The sequence below is a fragment of the Pan troglodytes genome, chromosome 13 (genome assembly GCF_028858775.2).
Source record: "Pan troglodytes isolate AG18354 chromosome 13, NHGRI_mPanTro3-v2.0_pri, whole genome shotgun sequence".
In the NCBI taxonomy this organism is placed as follows: domain Eukaryota; kingdom Metazoa; phylum Chordata; class Mammalia; order Primates; family Hominidae; genus Pan; species Pan troglodytes.
In genome coordinates this window covers 81695665-81714640 of record NC_072411.2, presented here as the reverse complement: position 1 = coordinate 81714640, position 18976 = coordinate 81695665, and the positions used below count along the sequence as shown (strand labels likewise).

The 18976-nt window shown below is 37.5% G+C and overlaps 1 protein-coding gene and 1 long non-coding RNA gene across 6 annotated transcripts in view; both read left to right on the top strand.

The window, feature by feature from the left end:
* Nucleotides 1-18706, top strand: part of LOC107973851 (uncharacterized) — a 38852-nt gene extending 20146 nt beyond the window's left edge. For both annotated transcript variants that reach the window (XR_010149801.1, XR_010149802.1), the window contains one exon: nucleotides 841-18706. This is a non-coding gene — a long non-coding RNA (uncharacterized LOC107973851). The remainder of the gene's footprint in view (nucleotides 1-840) is intronic.
* The window catches only part of ZNF385B (zinc finger protein 385B), a 420705-nt gene that overhangs the window by 182135 nt on the left and 219594 nt on the right, over nucleotides 1-18976 (top strand). The gene's annotated exons all lie outside the window — the stretch shown is intronic.

The window sequence follows — 18976 nt, the reverse complement described above, 5'->3', positions numbered from 1 at the left end:
TCTGCTGAAAGAGAAGAGAGTCACCAAAAGGGGAGGGTGGGGAAGAGGAACACTATAATAAGTAAAAGCAGGTCCTACTGATGCAGGGCAAAGGTGTCAGCAAGAACAGTTTCTGCTGTCATGTATTGAAAATTATGGGAGCCTTAGCATAATGTATTCCTTTACTTGACCCTGGCATGTGTGCATATATGACCTTTGGTGGCATTACAGGTAAACAGTGACTGGTTGAGGACACGATTTGAGTATTATTGGTTTGCCCAGCCAAATGCTATATCTTTACTATTATAAATTATGCTACAGCAAACATCCTCATATGTAAATCTTACAAGATTATAGGCAGGTCATTATTTGTTTTCTTTGAATAATTCTTATAAATTGAGTTACAGGGCCATAAGTCATGCACATTTTCAACTGTTAATACTTCTGGCCAAACGTTCTTCCATAAAGTTTGTGCCACTGCATACTGCCATCAACAATGGAATTGCATCCATTTCCCACAGTCAAAGATGAGACTGCCAACACATGATCAGTTTTATAAAACTCTGAATTATTTTTTCTAATAATGTAGAAGATGTCAATTAAGTTACTTGAACTCTTTTTCCTGATACCCATTGTGATCAAAAGTATGCAATTTTAAAATACCTGGGGGATATTAGAATTGTATTCTATAGTGATTGAAGAGTATTTAAGCTATACAAAGGGATCACAGTCATTAAATTATTTTATTACCAAAGTATTTCAATCCATTTGTCTAACCATAATGTAAAACACTTATTTTTCTTTCATACTTCTTATTGTGTAGCCACATTAAGGAAATTAACAATTCTTTCTTGCCCTAAGACTAGAAAAATGAACTAAAGAACTTCAGAACATAGAGTCCCTGAACAGTTTGGTTATGCTACCATGATTCAGCTTCAAAAGAGCGTCCAAAACAGAATCCTACCTGTAACTGAAATTTTTTACTGTTATTTAACAAAGTATGAAACATTGTTCATGTACGTTATTTAATGTGAAAAAAATAAAAATAAATGGAAAATGTCCTTTCTGTTATTGACCTTAATAAATTTATGTAGTTTTAAAAACGAAGAGGTTTAGGAGAAAATATCAATGCCAGTTTTGAAGACTCACAATGAGTCTAGTTAGAATCAAAAGTTTCAAAAAAAAAAACAGTTGTTTAAGTCATAGATAATTTATTCTGGTCTCACATTATTTTAAACAGCTGCATGTATAATAGAAAGGATCCAGGGATCAAGAATTGAAGTGTTAGACTTAACATTGCCACTTTCTAGATGTGTGAACTTGGGGAACAAAATTTGACCATCTCTGAGTCTCAGTTCATATATCTATATTTAGAAGACAATTTTCAGTGCTTCTTATCTCTCACAGGATGGTTCTGAGTATTGAGATAAAGGACTGATAATTTGTGAACTGTTTTACACCTCTAATATTACTTACTACTTTTAATAATTAGGGTAAGATATTTTCTCTCAAGACATCAAGATCTTAGATTTTAATATTTAACATTCTTAAGTTAAAACCAGTAAAGGTGAGAGGAAATTGAAGGAAAGTCAAAAAAGAAGAATATTTTAAGTAAGCTTTATATTGAAGTATAACATACCTGCGAACAGTTTATAAATCCTAATCGTTTGTCCTAATTAATTATAACAAAGTTAACAAACTTAAGTAACTACTAGCCAGGTCAAGAAATAGAACATTACCAGCAATCAGAAGGTCCCCGTATGCTCTGTTATAAACCAATAACTACTATCCTATTTTCCAAAGATAACTACTATCCTGACTTCTAACTTTATAATGTAGGGTCGCCTTTTCTTGACTTTTATATAAATGGAATTATACAATATGTATTTTAAAAATCAGCCTTTTAGAGATGTTATGTATAACCATAGTTGAGTCATCTTTATTACTAAACAGTATTTCATATTTCAAATATACTATAATCTGTTCAGAAATACTTTTTCAAATTAAGGAAGTTCCATTTTATTTATAGTTTACTAAGCTTTTTTGTCAAAAGTGGAAGTTTCACTTTTTAAAATGCCTTTTCTACATTTCTTGAGATGATCACATGATTTTTCTCCTTTATTCTGTTGAAATAGTAAGAATTAGATTGATTTTAGAATATTTAACCAATCTTGCATTCCTAAAATAAACATAACTTCATTATCCAAAGTAAATGGTACAAATTTTATAATTATTTCAAAGTGAAAGGTTTATTTCTTAAAAGAAAGAAAGTGAGAAAGAAAGTGGAGCCATATATTAGCCAGGTTTAGTTGTGGTCAAAACTAACGTACAGTCACTTTAAAGTCGTGAGTTTCAAAAGAAGTTAAAACAAAATGGAGAGAAATCAGGGATCAGGTTTAGACTGATGGGGTAGGCAAAAGCATAAATAAGAAACATAAACAGTCAATTTAAAACTGTTAAGACTCAGAATTTCAGAATCAGTTGATAAACTGTGAACAACACATTAGAAGGCATAACTGGGTGGGAATCTTTAGGGGTGGGAGGTGATTCACCTGACTTAGAGACCCCGCCATGGGTCGAAAGCATAGGAATCTCCACCAACCATTCTGCTGTTCTTCTTTGCTATACTAATAATAATGATAACAACAACAACAACAACAACAACAATAATAGCTGTTAATAAGAAATAAAATGGAAGAAGGCTTAGAATTTTAATGGAAGCTCAGAATGATTACCATTACCATTTAGTCCAAGATCCAGTGGTACATCTATAAGCCAGGGTCAGTTTAGGACAGTTTTTCACTGGTGCTGACAGAAATTAAGGAACTCAGTCTTCTCGCTGAATTTGCCAGATTAGAAGTATTTTTCAGTTGCTTGAAACAAAATTACAGTCATGCATCACTTAATGATGGGGATACATTCTGTGAAATATGTCATTAGGCGATTTTGCAATGGGAACATCATAGAGTGTAGTTACATAAACCTAGATGGTATAGCCTGGTAAATATTTGTGTATCTAAAAGTTTCTAAACATGAAAAAGGTACTATAAAAATACATTATTATAATCTTATTGGACCACCATTTAAAATGGGATCTGTCATTCTGTCATTGACTGGTGTCTTTGAACTGCAGTTCAGTCATTGACTGAAATGTCATTATGTGGTACTTGACTGTAGTTCCTTCTATATATTAGACTACTGACAGTTACATGAGCGTCTAACACTGCAAAGCATTGAGAATACAAAGTGTTCTTTGTATTCTAAGAAAGCACAATTTCTAACCTTAAGGAAATTATAATTTGGTTGTGAGAACATCGGTTAAATTCAAATTAATAAATTTTCATACACATTATTGTTAATGCTCAACATCATGTGGGAATGTGTGGATAGCAAATCTTAGTTCAATGTAGAGGGAAATTTCCATGGGGATAGGAGGTTGGATGAGTTCCCAAAGAGCATATAACCTTAACTCCACTGATAACTGTTTAAAACTTAAAATAACAGAGAGTATGGCAGAGGACACAGCTGGTTAGGAAAGTGGACTTGAGAAGGCATTGTGTTTGTTTGGATTAAGGTCATCTATACTGACAGAAAACCCAAAATAACAATGGCTTAAGCAAAACAGAAATGTATTTCTTCTTTTCCTAGTTTGTCAATCATCTGTGTCTGGCATGATATTCCAAGGTATCAGGAAACCAGGTTCCTACTTTCTTTTGCTCTGATATCTTCAAGCACACAGTTTCATCTCAGTGTCCTGTATGGCTTCTCAGGCACCAGTAATTACATCCCAAGCACTAGAAGGAAAGAAGCACAGGCACTTCCTCTTCCTTTAAGGAAATATAGTACCTAGAAGTCCTTCATGGCCTGAGCTTTGTCACATGGCACACTTGCCTGAAAGAGAGGCTGGGAAATATAGGCTTTATTCCAGGTAGCCATGCACCTAACTAAAGATTAGTGATCTATTTATAAAGTAGGAACAAACATATACTGAGAGAGTAAGAGAACTCTGCCAAAGTTATTGGCACAGGAGCGTAGGTGTGAGGAATGTTGGACAAGTGTGAGGAGACAGATTGACTGAAACAGATAATTTTTGTATCTCATATATCCAACACAAGAAAATAACTTGGTCATGAGTGAAGGGAATCACAGATAGTTCTCTTAAAGAAAAATCCAGCCTTATTCAGTTTGACTTTAACAATGAAGTCACTCTTTTTTTCTTTTTTGTTTGTGGCCCCTTGATAGAAAAAAAAAGAGCTATTTATATCATCCTTGCTAAGGGGGACTAATTCTGCAAGGTCTCTAGGTTCATTCTTCTGTGGTATGTATCTGCTCAGATTATTACACAATGCAAATTGGAAGTACTGAGAACTCTACTAGAAGGAATGCATCTTAAACTAGAATTTCAGAAAATAACACAATTCTGTAAAAAAAATCTCAAATGGTGTTTTAGAAGAAAGACCCTGTGAAGTGGACGGGGAAAAAATGGAATCTCTTCAGGTTAGTCTGCTTTTTGTTTATGTAGAAGAGAGATTAAACATATAAATGAAGGCATGAGGCACCATCCTCATCTTTTCCCATTTTCAGGCATAGGTTTGGCTCTGCCCTTCCCATCTCAACTATTATCTAAGTCACATGCTAGGCAATTAGTAGATCTTTTTAAATAAAAAATGTTTATTTGCCTTTCTAATTTACCATTGTAACACTAGAACTCAGAGAAAGCATTTTAACTTTTATAGTAAGCAATAAAAAAGCCTCATAAAGCTTCTCACAACAACTTCATTCATTTCAGAAGTTAAGATACTTTCCTTATGAATACCAACATTGTGACATTTGTGTTGCCAATTATTTTCTCTGGAATCATTCTTTTAACTTCACTTCCTGTTGTTTGGGAAGACTTTGCAGAGAACATATTTTTAATAGGCTATAATCACACGGGCAACAGAGATCTTGGCAAGTAGCTATTAACGGTATAGACAGAAACTTGGAGTGTGATGGTTTTAGACTTCCTGTGCTTCATGATGCTATTTTAATGCACTAAGAGTATAAACTAAATTTAGATCCTGCTGACTGTTGCTGGAGTGAGTGCATGTCTCTTTTGCAGACAATGCTAGATTTAGTTTCTGTGTATTTTTGTCAAGCTGGGAATGCAGTTTGAAGCTCCCAGCCCTTCTAAGCATTTTTATAGCTATACATATGTATTTCATGACTGCTTTGATTTGCAACTGGTCACTTAAGTTTTGTTGTTCTTAAAGCGGTTACTGACACTTGTGGTGTTTTGTGTGTGTGTGTGTGTTCATTGCATTTTATGTCAATAAATCCTGGGGTTATACTAAAAGTTAATTTCTGACAGTAAGCCCATATTACTCCCTGAGTATTTCTCTATTCCACAGTTTTTCAACCTCAGCACCATTTGGCATGTTTAGCAGCATCCTTGGCCTCTACTCATTAGATACCAGTAAACACTTCTCTCCACTTCAGTGGTGACAACAAAAATGTCTCAGACATTACCAATTGACCCCTGAGGGACAAAATCCCCCCCAGTGAGGAACCACTTTCCACTCTAATCCGTCCACTTCTTTCCAACTCCTTCACTACTGCCACAGTCCAGGCTACTGTCATCAGCAGATGATGGCAACAGCTCCCTGTGGGGCTGTTCTGCCTGTCCCCTGGCTGCTCTCCAGGTCATTCTCCATATTGTAGCCAGAATGATCTTTTCAAAACTCAAATCTCATCATGTTACTCCCTTTAAAAATACTGTCGGCCTCACGCCTGTAATCCCAGCACTTTGGGAGGCCAAGGCAGGCGGATCATGACGTCAGGAGATCGAGACCATCCTGGCTAACACGGTGAAACCCCGTCTCTACTAAAAATACAAAAAATTAGCCGGGTGTGTTGGTGGGCGCCTGTATTCCCAGCTACTTGGGAGGCTGAGGCAGGAGAATGGCGTGAACCCGGGAGGTGGAGCTTGCAGTGAGCAGAGATCGTGCCACTGCCCTCCAGCCTGGGTGACAAAGCGAAACTCCGTCTCAAAGAAAAAAAAAATACTGTTGGCCAGGCGCAGTGGCTCATGCCTGTAATCCCAGCACTTTGGGAGGCCAAGGCAGGCGGATCATGACGTCAGGAGATCGAGACCATCCTGGCTAACACGGTGAAACCCCGTCTCTACTAAAAATACAAAAAATTAGCCGGGCGTGGTGGCGGGCGCCTGTAACCCCAGCTACTCGGGAGGCTGAGGCAGGGGAATCACTTGAACCCAGGAGGCAGAGGTTGCAATGAGCGGAGATCATGCCACTGCACTCTAGTCTGGTGACAGAATGAGACTCCATCTCAAAAAAAAAAAAAAAAAAAAAATTACTGTCAGTATTTTTCAATGACTTAGTACACAGATACAACTCTTGAAAGTGGCCTGCCAAATTCATCCTAGTTGGACACAAAGCACTCCTTGGCCTCACCTCAACCCACTTTCTCATACCAGTTGAGGCCCTTATACCTGCCCTTTTCCTCCTGCTCTTGCCTTACTCAACCTCTTTCCTCTTACCTGCATGACTCACACTCACTCTTCAGTTCTGCCTTCAGCCTCAAGCTGCCAGTGTATTCTTATTTGACGATGTAGGAACAAATCAGATTGACAAGGTACTGGTAATTCTAGGTCAATTGGATTAGAGTCAATTATCCGAAAACTACTTTATCAAAAGACCCGATTATTGAACTAAGTCAGCAAATACAGTTGACCCTTGAACAATGTGGGATAGGACTGCATGGGTCCACTTACATGCAGATTTTCTTCCACCTCTGCCAGCCTGAGACAGCAAGCCAGTGCCTCCTCTTCCTCCTCCTCAGCCTACTCTACATGAGGATGACAAAGGTGAAGAACCATATGATGATCTACTTCTACTTAATGAATAGTAAATATATTTTTCTTCCTTATTTTCTAAATAAGATTTTCTTTTCTCTAGCTACCTTATTGCAAAAATATAATGTATAATACATCTGCTATATAAAATATTTGTTAACCAAATGTGTTATCAGTAAGGCTTTTGGTCAACAGTAGACTATTAGCAGTTAGGTTTTGGGGAGTTGAAGTTACTTGTGAATTTTTGACTGCGTGGGGGTTGCTGCCCCTAACTCCCATAGTATTCAAGGGTAACTGTATACAAATTTAACACAACCTTGATTTTCTTTTTACTCTGTATAGTGTTTCCTACAGTGAGTTTTGCATGGGTTAGATAAGATTTTAGGGAACTATGAGGATTGTGAGGAGTTAGTATTTGTGGATTTGGGGGTTATAAGGCTTTCTCCCTACCTGTGAGCCCTGTCCCTCTATTCAGTTTTCCCTCTCTGGGACTAGACCACCCATGTGCTGACCTGTGTCTCCATCTAGCAGACAGCTGGAGTCAGAATCAAGTTTAAAATTCCTTAAAATGCAGTTATGGTAACATAAGGAAAAGAAGAAATCTTCAAAATCTATTAAAATATTTCACATAATATGTGTGACTTCATAGTTTGTAAGCAGATAAAAACACAATTTGCTAAATTGTTGAAGCTGATAAATTCAGTTTGTCTTTTGGAGTTATAAGGAAAGGATCCTGAAAATTCTAGAATATTGGCAAGATTGATAATGACTTTAAAATAATTCAATAGAAATCAGTATCAGGTGAAGGTTTCCCATGTGAAATTTGGGTTATATTTATAAGAATGAATTCATTCATAAGACTAAACCACCCATTGCCCCCTAACTTTTGACAAATTAAATATTATTTTAAAAGGTCATAAAGCCAATGTATTTTTACTACAGTCAAGAAAAATACGTCATAGTTGCTCAATTACAATTCTACATTTACTTGATTAATAATAATCCGTCTCCTTCACTACATTAAAAGCTCCATGAGAGCAGGAATTGCGACCATTTTTTGCTCATTAATTATCTACAGTGCATATTGTAGTACCAGGCATAGAGTAGATGTTCATTTAAATCTTGTTGAATAGACAAATATTTTTTTCAAAGGAATGCAATATTAGCCTTTAATATATAATAATAGCATTGCAAGTAGTCCCTGGCCTTACAAAAACTATTGATAATTTAGGATATAGTTCTGTATAAACAATGATATATAATAACATATATAGTAACTGTGCATCTAAGATCAATACATTTAATTTAATCTTTTGATAGTTATATCAAACATTTCATTTTCAGATAAAAGTCTGCATGATTTTATGTTGCATAAAAAGGTTTATAAATCTTATTTACTGCTGTAAATGAAATAATGTGGTTCTTTATTAAGTTTAAGAAATATTCCATTGTGAGAGTATTTTAAAAAGTTATGAAATAGTATCTTCAAATAAAACTAGAATATGAGTATTGTCTTTAGATTAAACAGATTCCAGTTAATTGTTGGCAGTGATGCTTTTGTAGTTTGAGTTGATGTCATTCTGAGATGAGTCAGAATACATATGAATATAGTAGGCTTTCCAAAGGGGCTGGAGAAGAGGAAAGTCAAGTGAAGGAGGCAGAAGGAAGGGGGGCAACAGGTAGGCCTGAGAGAAAAATTGCCTTTTTTTTTTTTTTTTTTTTGAGACGGAGTCTCGCTCTGTCGCCCAGGCTGGAGTGCAGTGGCGCGATCTCGGCTCACTGCAAGCTCCGCCTCCCGGGTTCACGCCATTCTCCTGCCTCAGCCTCCCGAGTAGCTGGGACTACAGGCGCCCGCTACCACGCCCGGCTAATTTTTTGTATTTTTAGTAGAGACGGGGTTTCACCGTGTTAGCCAGGATGGTCTCGATCTCCTGACCTCGTGATCCGCCCGCCTCGGCCTCCCAAAGTGCTGGGATTACAGGCGTGAGCCACCGCGCCCGGCCGAAAAATTGCCTTTTTAATTTTATTCAGGGTCTTGTTTGAAAACTGCCATAATTCCAACACATGGTCTCATTTTTTCTTCTAAATTCTTCTTCCACATAAAACATTAATACCAGTTATTTAATCTCTTAATGATCATTATGGGGTCTACTATCCATAATTCTTCAATTATTTCATATTTTGTATACTATACTTTATAACTTTAATTAAGAGATTTGTGAAAAGCGTATGATGTTTTCTGTTTCTGTCTTTTGCTCATGGTGGCTCATAATTTTGGATTGTGAGCTCATGTTTCACTGGGCTTTCTCTGTGGGAACTTCAAGCCATGGGTTGAGGATGCACTTCTTTAGAAAAAATCACTTTAGTTACTTCCAGGTGCTCTAGGATGCAACCAACCCTGGAACATATATGTTACTTCGCTTGGCTTGGGGTTTCTTGGACCAGGAAGATAGTGAATATCTAAATCCTGAACCATGTAAGGATAGGACTATGGTTATAAATTCTCAGAAAGCCACTCTCTCCCCTCAATATCTAACCAAAACAGACGGCTTTTCTTGCCATCTCGCTTTGCTGTTGAGTAGATTTCTCTGCAAAGGATTTGGCCTTAAGTTTCATTTTTTTAACTCCCCACCTTGCAGAGGAGCAGAGCCTTGATTTTTGCTTCTATTCAGCTGTCAGACCTAAGTCTCTAGGATACCCACATTGGAATGCCCTCAGCTGTCTTAGTTCATTTTGGCTACTATAACAAAAAAAGTCTTAAACTTGGTGGCTTATAAACGACAGAAATTTATTTCTCACAGTTCTGAGGCTGGGAATTCCAAGATCAAGGGGCTAACAGATTCTGTGTCTGGTAAGGACCCACTTCATCATAGATGAAAAAGAGTTTTCTCTGCATCCTCACTTGGTGGAAGAGGTAAGGAGTCTCTCAGACATCTTTTATAAGGGCACTAATTCCATTCATCGGGCCTCTACTCCCAGTTGTCTCCCAAAGGCCTCACCTCCTAATACCATCGCCTTGGGGGTTAGGATTTCAACGTAAAATTTGGGAGGGACACAAACATTCAGACCATAGCATTCTACCCCTCACTCCTCCCCTAAACCTCATGTCTTTCTTCCATACAAAATACATTCATCCCATCCCAAGAGAACCGAAAGTCTTGACTTGTTTCAGCATTGACTCAAAAGTCTAAAGTCCAAAGTCTTATCTAAATATTATCAAAATCAGATATCGGTGAGACTTAAGGTATGATTTATTCTGAGGCAAATTCCCCTCCAGCTGTAAGCCTCTGAAATCAAACAGGTTTTGTGCTTCTAAACTGTAGTGGTGGGGTAGGCACTGGACAAACATTCCTATTCCAAAAGAGAGAAATAGGAAAGAAGAAATAAGTGATAAATTCTGAGTGAGAACAAAATCTTAAGGCTCAAGAATGATCTTTGATTCAAAGCTCTGCCTTCCAGACCCACTGGAGCTGTGGTCCCACCTTCTGGACACATTGGGGCAGAGGTTGGATCTGCAGGATTCCAAGCAGCCCTGTCCACACTGCTTTGTAGGGCATAGCCCATGTCACAGCTCTCAAGAGTTTGAATTGGACACCTGCAGTTCTCTTGAGCTGGAATCTTACCCGGGTGTCTCTACCACCCCAGGGTATCAGGAGCAGCCATTTTGTCCCAGTTCTGCTAGGCCTTGCCCTAGTAGGGGCTCTGTGCAGTGGCGCTGTCCTGGTGACAGTTCTTTGCCTGGGCCCCACAGTTCTCCAGGGCATCCAAATCTAGGTGGAGGCAGCCACACCCCCACTGCTTTGCTGGCTGCAGTGCATGCTACATCTGGGGCAGCTGGGGAACATAGGATGGAGTTCAGAGAGTGGAGTGCAGGTGGCAGAGCCTTGAGACAGAGGGGCTGGGGGAACAGGGCTACAATGAAGTTTCATGTGTGCCTGCAGCCCCTTCGTTGAAATTGTACTACCTACCTCCCTTCTACTGTGTGCCTATGATGAGGGTGGCAGCCCTGATGATTTCTGAATTGCTTTTGGAGTCATTTGTTTTAGCATCTTGGACAATAATAGGTCCTGGATTTTGTTTAGACAGCTGACTCATCTTCTCGGATCATCATCATTTGACCACACCCTTCGTGTTTTGTCTTGAATATGTTTTTCAATATAATAGGTTCTGAATTTCCCAAAGGTTTAAGTTCTGCTTCCCTTTTATTAATAATTCCATTTTTAAATTAGCTCTCTCTTCTCACATTTTACTAAAATCCCTCAAGAGGGACCAGATTGCATCCATGGTGCAGGCTAATCAGAAAAAGAGAATATTTTTGAGCTGAGCTGGAAATGACATGCAGAAATTCAGTATTTCAAGCGGGAGGAGCATAAGAAAAGCCAAAGACACTCTTGGAAGTTCTTATTGTGTTGAGGAACATTAAGCAGCTGACAGTCGCCAGAACCATCTCAAATAGACAAAGTTTTTATACTTGAAGGCACTTTGATACAATAGTGGTAGCTAATATTCACCAAGCATTTGCTGTGTGCCAGTCACTGTTGCAAGTGCTTCACATGTAGTATCTCATTTAATTCTTTCAACAATTCTGTGAGGTGGGTGCCATTATCATCACATTCTATAGATGGAGAAACTATAGATAAGTGACTTTTCCAAGGTCACAGAGTTACAGATGGGCAAGCTAGGAAAACTAAGTCCAGTTATTCTGACCCAGAGCCCACACTCTTAGCCTTTATCCTCCACTGCTCACAATGAAGGCTGGATTTGCTCTGGAGGATTTAATCAAAAGTTCTCATTTTTGAGAAATCTCAATTAATGAAGAAAGTTTATCTCTTTAGACTGTATGTACCCCCTAAATTCACTCATTCTTGTTCAAATTATTTAATTAAATATTGTCCTTCTCCAAGAAAACTCCGTGATTAAACGGATGCCTTTTCAGTGGTATGTTGGACCAGCTCATGAGAACCAATCATTAGCTTTTCAGAACTTTTGCCAGTTATTAAATATAGCTGTTTTTAAAATAAATTATATAAATGTACATTAAATGAATTGTATTTCAAAGTGAGTAAAAAATATTCAAGACCTATTAGTTCCTAATGTTTTTTTTGTTTGTTTTTGTTTTTGTTTTTACACTCTACTACTATCCATGCTCTTGAGTTTTTCTTATGACTGTTGCATATGTATGGTGGAAGTACTATAGAGTAGCATGCTACTGTACATCTCCTCCCCATTCCACACTCAATAATGTCATGCTGTTAGCTGTCAATTGGCAATGGTGAAAGTATTAGCACCATGATTTTATTTTATTTTTTTTTTTGAGACGGAGTCTCGCTCTGTGGCCCAGGCGGGAGTGCAGTGGCGCAATCTCGGCTCACTGCAAGCTCCGCCTCCCGGGTTCACGCCATTCTCCTGCCTCAGCCTCCCGAGTAGCTGGGACTACAGGCGCCCGCCATCACGCCCGGCTAATTTTTTTGTATTTTTAGTAGAGACGGGGTTTCACCGTGTTAGCCAGGATGGTCTCGATCTCCTGACCTCGTGATCCGCCCGCCTCGGCCTCCCAAAGTGCTGGGATTACAAGCGTGAGCCACCGCGCCCGGCCAGCACCATGATTTTGTAAACACTGCTAATCAGGAATTTTCCCTCACCTCCAGAGAGCTGGTTGCTCAACATTTACCACCACACCACCACCATTATCTCTTCTTTAAAACATTTCACCTCAAGTTGATTCTCAGGAGGGCTCTGTATTATATAGAGGGTTTAACTTGTGAGACCTCTGGTGTCTAAACTGTATTAGTTCTTCAGTACCTAAAAGAAGTTTGGAAATGTACATCAGTTTCTCATTAACATAATTATTTCAGAAAATTGAGAATCCACCTTAGCTTTAATAACCTCCAAAGAAACCCCATCCTTGTGTTTCATGATCACCAGTGAATGAAAGCTTCTTGGTTTAAGAAACTCAAATTCATTACTCCAGAGTAAAAATGTGTTTTTTCATTTTCCCCCTCAATTTGCTGAAGCTGGGAGCCACTATCATGTAGAGGAAAAAGTCAAGATACCTAGAGGCTGCTTCTGGCTAGGCCACTAAATAGCCAGGTGATCTGGGATTAGTGGTCACTTTGCACTTTAGAATCATCTGGAGACTTAAAAAATATGCTGGGAATTTTAAATATGCTGATGACAGGCCCCACCTAAGCCCATTAAGTCAGAATCTTTGGGAGTTCGAGCCTGTGTGTTGGTGTGCTTTGAAATGCTCCTGACATGGTTTTAATGTGTAACCAATTTGAGAACTACTGTTCAAGATATTTACAGAGGATGGACAGTCTGTGATTAAAGGGTCCCGCTGCAGGGCCAGAACTCCTGCTTTCAAATCCCCACTCCTCAACTTCCCCTAGCTATGTAACCTTGGGTAAGTTACCTAGAGTCTCTGGGCTTCAGTTTTCTCGTGTGTAAAATTAGAATAATCATAATATATTAGTTAATACAGATAGAACCTTTAAAGCATCTTCTGACACTCAAGTATTTTTTGACAGTAGTACAACTAAATATAAATATGCTCTCTTCATAGTTCTGTGTTGTCTCTATGCTTTGTAACATACAGCCATTTACATACTTGAAGCTGTACCTTGATATTCTTTTTACTATACTTTTTAAGCTTTCCTTTTGTTTTCTAGCCTTTTAATTATATCAATATTTCCCCTTTTAACTGCCCCAAATTCTTTATTTTCCTTTTAGTTGGAAAACCCCAGACAGGGTAAAGTGCTTCAGATGGCTCCAAGCCATTGCTGCACAATATCTACTGTATCATTTTAATAAATCTTTAGAATTAAAACTATGATTTGGCTAAAAATGATGTTTTCTTTACATCACAAAAAATTAAAATTGTCCTTTTTTCCCCCTAGCTTATGAGGTAGTAGCAATGAATTTTTGTAGACCCTCCTCTCAGCAGAAACAAATCAAATATAGAAAGTTAAAAAAAAAAAAAAGAAAGGTGTTGGCTCCAGGAACTGCGTGATAAGATGAACTTGTAGAGCAAAACACTTTAACCAAATCTTTATGTGCAAAACAAAAATAGAGAATATGTACTGTTTCCATCCATTTAGCTTAAGGAGGGTTAATGACTAATGAAATAGAAATAAAGGAGGAACCCATCATGAATATACTATTTTAGGAGCAAAATTCACTGGAAGAAGTAGCTAAAAAGTAGTTTGATAAAGGAGAATATGATGGCATGGCAAATCAAAAGGACAGACTACTGTATATTGTGGTCTCTTCAGATGCCTGTTTTTCAGCGCCTTTGATAGAGAAAAGGGAAAAATTAAGGTAACTATATGAGTATTACCAACAAATATTTTGAGGTTAAAAAATGGAAAAGATTAATTCAGTACTATGGTCTTCTGTGACCCTCATAATTTTATATATAGAAGGTTGTAGAAATTATTAAATATCATGATGTCGTTAATATTAATGCATATTAACCAGTACTCCAAAGTGACTTATGGATAGGATGATCCTTCAGAGACTTAAGAGGAATTGAGTACCATCACTTGTGATTAACTTTTGCTCTTTTCTTGTGGAGAAAACTAAGTCTAGATACATGAAAAGTCATTTTCTCTTGATTAGGATTTGTTTGGTTGCAAGGAATAGACAGACTCAGGCCAACTTAAGGAGGAGGAGGTCTGTTTTGAGAATACAGCAGTGAATCTCAAGAAATCTAAGGTCAGTGATTGTAGCTGGCTGGGACTTAAATACAACTGATGTCAGTTACCTGGAAAATCATAGGGAATCATCTTTTCCCTCAAGTCAGTCTTATGACATCTGGTCATCTCTGCACTGTATGTTGTATTCTCTCTCTAGGGACCTTTCCTTCTTCCCTATAAACTCTGGCTTAAACATAGCTGCCAATGAAGCTGTTCAGAGCTTGGCACTTTCCAGCATTTACTCCACTGTTCCACATCTTCCCAGTTCCTGAGGGATGGATTAGCACATCGTTTTGAACCAGGCCACCAGTCACATTGTCTCTGATTAACTGCCCCGAAATCAGTGACCCACACCTGGTCCAGTCAGCTATGGCTGGAATGGGGTAGAGTCATGTGGTACAAAAAGGGGTTAGATTAGGTAGAAGAGGCTGGGGGCTGGCAAGCACTGGACACGTTTCTTGTATTCTGCCTCAACTACAAAATGGTGGGGGAGAGGGAGACTAAGTTTTTTCCAGGTAAAAGTTGCAGCACATGCATAGTACATGATTTCTGCAGAATATTAGTGACAAAAACTCAGAAGTCTTCCTGGTTTACTACTGTGTTTCCAGACTGTTTTAAGCTCACTCGATACTATATGATACTATATGGCTATTCTCTAAATTATTTTGTTGCATTACTGAATGTTAATGTAGGTATTAAGATTGAGTTGGGGGAAAAAATCCACAGAAATAGCATATCAATATCTCTGAATTTCAGAATCTTTCCCTTTTGGTGAGGGGAAGGGGGCAGCAGAGATGAAAAACTAAAATTTTGCCAATTGTATTATGCCACCAAACCCAAAAAATGTTAATTAATATAAGAAATGTAATACATATTTTATTATGCAAGTTGTTAACTGAAAGACACATAAAGATCTGGGAGTTTTCATCTTAATATGGATAAATGTGACAATCTTCAAAAAATAACCATGATAAATGAATCTAGATAAAACAAAAAACAACAACAGCTACAGGTATTTTTGTCAGATGTTGGAGTCTGTTCATACATTTTGTAGATTAGCCCTTTTGGTGAGAGAAATATGTGAGCAAATGAAAAGAGCTCTGTGATCAGAATCAGGAAACATTAGTCTAACATAAGTTCCATGAGAGCAAGAGCTCCCGTAGCCTCAGCACTCAGAGCAGGGCCTGGCCCAGAATGGAAACTCAATAAAGATTAAAAGAATGAATAAATATTCTTATGATTATTTGACAAAAAAAAAGATGATTTTCCTCTCTTGGTGTCAGTTTCTTCATTAATAAAATGAGATGGTTTTGGAGTCATTTTAAGAATTGAGATTCTATGATTATATGACATGTATTCAAAATTTTGAAACATCTGTTTGTTAAATCTTTTCTTAAAACTATATTCTCCATTTGAAAGCAAGTAATTCCCCTGAATGAAGCAATCCTTTATCTTTTCATTAGTAAGATGGTTTGGAATTTATATGTGTGAATTATCTTGGAAAACAGTATATTACTGATAAAAATATTTTATAGCTAATTTAACAATGTTAAATCACAGGAGGGGAAGCTATTGCCATATGCCTCTCAGACGATATTTCAGCAGTTTTGACTTCAGCTAACTCAACTCTTATAAAATACATGATTTTCAGTCTCATAGGCAAACATCTATTGTAACCAACTCTGGAAATAAAACAAAAACCTATGGTGATTTCCTTAATGAAATTTTTTTTAGATTTTATGTTAATAGGGAGCAAATCTTAAAATCTTTTTGGGCTTTCATCTCCCAACATTAGATGTATCTTAACATTTTTGTTTGCAAAATATCATCTCACTACAAAATTGTGCGACTTGTACAAAGTTTCATGGTCTTGTCCATCTCCCTCTGAATATATGCCATGGGCAAACTAGGAAAAACACATTCCTCCCAGCTGGCAATCACTCACATGGGATAAACAGTCAGAGCATTTTGCTGCCCTGGGCAAACTCTGCCTGAGAGGACCAGCTGGCTTTGCATAGAAATAAGCAAGGTAGAGTGGGTGTACATTGAGCAGGTAGAGATTTTTTTTTAAATGAAAAGAAAAAAAAAAAGATAGCACTTCTAATTTAACCCTGTTGAAAAACTTGACATATCTGAGCATCTATTTTAGGAAAACCTACATTGCGTTATTTGAACATCTGATATCCAGTGTAGGAAAGGAGCTGGTGCTCTGTCTGGTGGCATCACTGATGACATAATACAATTATTTTGATGTGTCCAGTTGTGCAAAGATGTGACTAGTTCGAACCATGTTGACTATACAGCGTGATGTTGTCATGGAAATCTGATGACACTGATAGAGAATAAATAGTTTAATGAGGGCCAGGTTATAAAGGTTTCTGGGGAGCCGCAGCTTCCAAACGTATAAATTATTGCCTTTGTCCAAGTTAAATGTCTGGGTAGAAATGGCATTGTCTTGTCACCATAGTGGTTAAAAAGATTTAGTGCCTTGAAAAAAATCATGCATGTAAGCCAGTCTCTGAGCTGGATTCTCGCCATCACCTCTCTGAAAGCTTCTGATGCTCATCTATATGGATGCAGAGATGCAGATACTACAGGTGAAAAGATTAAGTCACTGAGGAGTTGCGGGAATTGATCATTGTAGCTCACTATAAATATTGTATTATCATTATCCTCATTTCCTTTATGTTGTTTATTTCACACCACTTACTATACATTAGCATTGTGACAGTGATCAGTGTGAGCCTCCCGTGTGTCTTTAGTCCACGTGCTTGCACAGGCCTAGCACCTTACTCCTGTGGAATCAGAGGATCAGTACGGCCCAGAAGAAACCTGAGAACTTGTCTAGTTCTCAAGATTTACTTACTATAAAGTTTTTAAATGGGATTATTTAAATTAGCTAATTCTGAATCCAAGTTTTTATAAACTGTTTAAAATTTTTTTCATAAACACTTACCACTATCATTTTTTAAATGAGGGTTTTTATAATTTAGTGCAAAAAAAGTAAAAACACAGAAAATGGTAAATAATAAACAAAAATCCTGCAATGTTAACAGATTTTGGAGTACTTCCTTCCAAATATGTTTCTGTAAATGTGCACAAACATTTACATCAATATATGATATGTATATTTTTACATAGTTGACTTCTATTGTATATCCAGTTCTACATTATTTTCCCCACTTGTTACATAGTGTATGTACATTTTCTTATATCACTTAATATATTTTATAATATTTCATAATACAAGACACATCCAGTCTTCTGCTGTTGGACATTTAGGATGTCTCCATATGTTTGTGATTATACGTAATGTAATGAACATTTTCACTCACACAATAATTTTTTCTTTTTGTTCTTTTATTTCTCTCTTCTGGATTTTCAAACTCAGAACTCATGTAACTCCCTCAATGTTCAATCTATTCAAATAAGTAGTAGCCTAGTTAATAGCAATTATCTGTTATCTACAGAGAGCTGTACTTGTGAAAAATTGAAAAACTATTTGGCTATAATTTTTCCTCAGTTAAGCATAATTTCACCAGAAATAATATTAGTTAATGCCTTTAGATGGTCTTAAGTGAAGCCTAAGTATTAAAATGAATGCAATTGAACAATTTACACTTATTTTAGACAATAAATATGAAATATTAATGGATAATTCAAGAACTTAATATTTAGCATTATAGAAAAATGTGAAATATTGGTGTGGTTTAAACAATCTACTCTTAGATACTTTAGTTCTACTCTGAAGAGGGGAATAAAAGAAAAAAAAAATCCCCTGAAGGAAAAGAAAAGCCAAGGAGAAACAGAAAGAACCACTTGCTTTTTTGAAAAAAAAAAAAATATTTTTTACTTAAAACTATAATTCCAAAAAAATATGAAATTTTACATTCTCTGGAAATCATTACAGAAAAACTTTAGTTTAATTCTGCTGCCTCAGTTCTCTGGATTTTACAAGGAGGAAGCTGGGTAGGACCACTGGATTTGAAGATTTGTGACCCTGGACAATTTGCTTGTGCTATCTTGGTCTCATTGGCTTAATCTGTACAATGACTGTATGAGAACTGAATGTAAAGTCCCCGGAAGGATGCCTGACGCATAGCTGGCACTTAGTTCCTTCTGTTCCTGCTTTTAAATGATAATGAGAGATTCTTTCACGAGATTTTTTTTTTTTTTTTTTTTTTTTTTTTTTGAGAGACGGAGTCTCGCTCTGTCGCCCAGGCTGGATGGAGTGCAGCGGCGCGATCTCGGCTCACTGCAAGCTCCGCCTCCCGAGTTCACGCCATTCTCCTACCTCAGCCTCCGGATTAGCTGGGGCTGCAGGCGCCCGCCACCACGCCCGGCTAATTTTTTGTATTTTTAGTAGAGACGGGGTTTCACCATGTTAGCCAGGATGGTCTCGATCTCCTGACCTCATGATCCGCCCGCCTCGGCCTCCCAAAGTGCTGGG